Below are 3,813 nucleotides of genomic sequence, written 5' to 3' on the forward strand. Positions count from 1 at the left end.
TGGTTTAAAACCAGTGGGAACACGTAGCAAAAACTTCTGATAATTACTTGGAGCAGTAAAGAAGTTGAAAGTGTGGTATTTCAATACACTGACTTGGGACTATTGCAGGGAGAAAAATACCAAAGCCAATGAGCAAGGTGCAACAGGCTGGGCACGCTCCAGAGTGCCGTACATCTAAGAGGGGGAATCACAGCCTTCTAGCAGATAGCTGCTATTGACTGTAAGTAGCCCATCTGTAGGTGGCCGGCGGGAGGCCTTGCCATGTTTCACAACCCGTCCCTAGACAGTATTGCAATAAGACGGCGTTGCTGAGATCTGATCTCCACCTTTCAGCATAAGGAAGACTACTGGTTCATAACTCTCGATGCAAAGCTGAGGTTCAGTTGATTCCACCCCAGCCTATAAGAATGCTGACACAATTCAACGGTAGACTGAAGCACACGTGATGCATGTAGGTATTAAACATACGAGCTCCTCCTTTATAATCTCCAGCTCTGTACGACTCAGTAACTGGCCAGTTACTGGCTCAGTACTGCGTGTAAAATGTAGTGAAACTTGGTAACTCAGTTGTAGCTCTATTCAGTGACAACAGCAGTGCGTGTTGTTGCCTCATGGTGGCAGCCACAAGACGTGTTCTGCTCTAAATTGTCAGTGTTCGGATCATGTGCTGCCTGGTTAACACAGACCTGCACTGGTCCAACTTAAATAATGCACTGTCTTTACTGGGCTTGAAAAGTGATGTGCGATGGAAAATAAAACTGGAATCGTGTATTTTTCTGCTACAGTCTGTACAGGAAGAAAAGCCTGAAAGGGAGAAACAGCCACCTTTTTTTTCCCCTCAAATTACAGATATGGGTCTGCTTTGTGATGACGGGACAGATAATGAAGCTTTTAAAAAGTATATTGGGTTACTGTAACTTCTAAATAGCCATTATACATAGTTTATTATACAGTAACTTTGCAGTTCAAGGGAACTTAACGCATATTAACACCACAAAAAACCAGCACCATAAACTTAATTGTTCCATGTTGCAGTGACCCCACTTCTTCCATGAGAGGTTTTGTAGAGGACCTGAGAATGATTACAAGAAAACAGCACAGGAAAACTGTTCCAAGCAGAGACAGTGAAATGGAGATTAGATCATTTCGAAGGGAAAGATATAAGTGAAAAAGGTTTTGCAGAACACAGAAGTAACAAATGAAACACCTTTCACAAAAATGTGGGATTACATCCTGGAGCCTGTAGCGACTGGAAATTGTTGAAGTAGATGATTTCAATTACTTTTTCAACCATAGTCACTTATTTACGTTATCCAAGGCTAGGAGCTGATAACAGAAGCTGCAAGAGTTAGCCAGCTCACTCAAGTTCAAGGTTTTGACAAAGTCGAGACACGTTTTTGTATCAGTTCAGAAGAGTTATAGGAGAGGTGACTAATGCACAGTTGGGTAATGTAGGTGACCATTTCTGAAGCCTTTTTGGCCAAGCTGGATATTGAACTGGACAGACCTCTGATTTGATCCAGTTTAGTAAATCCTGGGTGTTTTTATAAAATAAAATAAAAGGAAAGCAGTACAATATTGTGCAAAACTTCAACTTAAGCTGCAGTTGCAGCGGAGCAAGAGAGCTGCTTTCAGGACAACCATCTGAGCTTCTCCTCGCCCTGGCTCTCCTAAACTTCCCTTTTGCATTATCAGCTGTCAGCTGATAAGCTCAAAGAGAGTGACTGTGTGGAGTTGCTTTGTCCCAGTGGGTTCTCTTGCTGTCTAGCAAAAAACACTTAGCAGACCAGGACATCCCTAACCTTTAAAAGGTTGGTTCTCTAAAAGATGCTTTTTAAGGTTGAAAGTCAGCAGCGTGATTCTGTCCGATGTGCTGTGCTGTGCTGTGCTTTGCTCACGATACGCCAGGAGAGCTGGCTCTCAATCATACGTGCAGGCAGTTAGCTCACAGCTGTTAGTTCAGTTTGGGATGAGTGGCAGTGCAGAATCCTTGGCCAGTGCCCGTGGGCTTCCTTGCAAGCCAGGGTACATCAGCTATTGCCTTACCCCTCGGTGCCTCCCTGCTCCTGGCAGTGAGTGGCTGTGCACAGATAACTTGGAAAAAGGAGGATTGCTTAGGAAAATTGCTCGGGGAACGCACACAACCCATTTTATTTTATTTACATTTAACAAACGGCTCTTGGTTTTATTCTAGGGGTGTAAAGGGAGGAAAAGTTAAAATGTGCCTTCTGCTGGCAGCTTTTGGTGGTGTTATTCCTGTGGCCCCATACAAGGTTGTCTGGAAGGGAGAACGATTGTTTCAGGACTTGGGAAGAAAATGCACTTAGTCCAAGTCTTGCAGTCTCCTAAGCGTTGCGAACAACTCAAAGTTGTTTTTGCTCCTGCAAACACTCGAGTACTTTAGCCAAATCCACTTGGTAAAAATAAAGGAGATGTGTGAACAGTTCAGCATTAGGGGCACACTGCAGCACGGTGCAAAAAATACAGAACGGTTCTGAGTCAGTTTGTTGTCCTCAGGCACTTAACAAAGGCTTTGCCTGAGCTCACTTTGTCACTGCGTGCTGTCAGATCGTACAACTGATTGGCAATAAAAATCTCTGCCCCCTGTGTGCTCCAAATCCCACAGATACAACAGGACAATATTTAGTTTCAAGTGCACATTTGCCTGCCTGCTCAGCAAGAACCAACTCTTGCCTGCTGCTGGGAGCTTTGCTCTAGAATTCTGCAAATTCAAACACGGTTTCTTCTGTAAAGCCAGCTGTATGTGCAGTAGAAGGAAAGCATGTCTTCCTCCCTCTAGAAAGCTTCTTATAGATAAGCAAAAACGGTGGTGGAGGTGAGGCCCACAGGCAACAAACATGAGAAGCTATCAAACTGAAAAGTGCCAGTGTACTACTGTAAGTACTGCTACCAACAGGCGTATGCAGAGAATCTCAGCTGAACTAACTTCTATTTTAACAAACGAGAACTTCTTATACGCCAGATTCTTAAACTGGAAAACAAACTCTTCCTTGGTTATATTTTTGTGCATCCACATTCTGGTATCCGTTATATATCAAGGTAGCAAAATGCCTACCAAATCTTTGTGTGCTTTGTTTCTTCCTAAGCTTCCCTAACGTGAGCTCTACATTGAAAGCATAGAAAATATTTTGTGACGCCAAGCTCTGTTAAAGCTCTAAATATTTATGAAGTGGAGCTGCTGTGATATCTATTTATGTAGCAGTTGTGCATGCGGAGGGAAGATCTGTATTAACATGTCAGCTAGAATTTGATTTTGCATTCATTCTGCGGCATCTGGATTGCTAGCTGAACTTGCAGCCTAGCAGTACCCACGTCTGTCCTTTCAGTGCTGGGAAAGCAAGCAGTAGTAGTGCATGCAGCTTTCGGTACCTTTGTTCAGAACTATTTTCTCTTTACCGACTCATTCACATGTTCTAGCGAAAGAAATATGTTCTGCTTGCATCAGGGTTTCACAGTTCAGATGTCTGAACTGAAACTTTCAAGCTCTGGAAGGCCACCATGAGGTCTCCCAGCAGCCTGCTCTTCTCCAAGCTAAACAAGCCCAGTTCCCTCAGCCTTTCTTCATAGGAGAGGTGCTCCAGCCCTCTGAGCATCCTCGCAGCCTCCCTCCCCAGTCTGCACGCAGCACCCCAGCCGAAGCAGCCGCGCTTTGCCAACCTTCGCGGTTCTCGGTAACTCCCGGCCCCGCCCCGCGTGCCGGTAACCAGGAAGCAGGAAGCAGCGGAGCTCGGCCGGCGGCATGGCCGGGGGCGGCCCGGCGGTGAGGGGCTCGGGACTCGGGGCTCGGGGCAG

Source organism: Meleagris gallopavo, chromosome 5 (genome assembly GCF_000146605.3).
Source record: "Meleagris gallopavo isolate NT-WF06-2002-E0010 breed Aviagen turkey brand Nicholas breeding stock chromosome 5, Turkey_5.1, whole genome shotgun sequence".
In the NCBI taxonomy this organism is placed as follows: domain Eukaryota; kingdom Metazoa; phylum Chordata; class Aves; order Galliformes; family Phasianidae; genus Meleagris; species Meleagris gallopavo.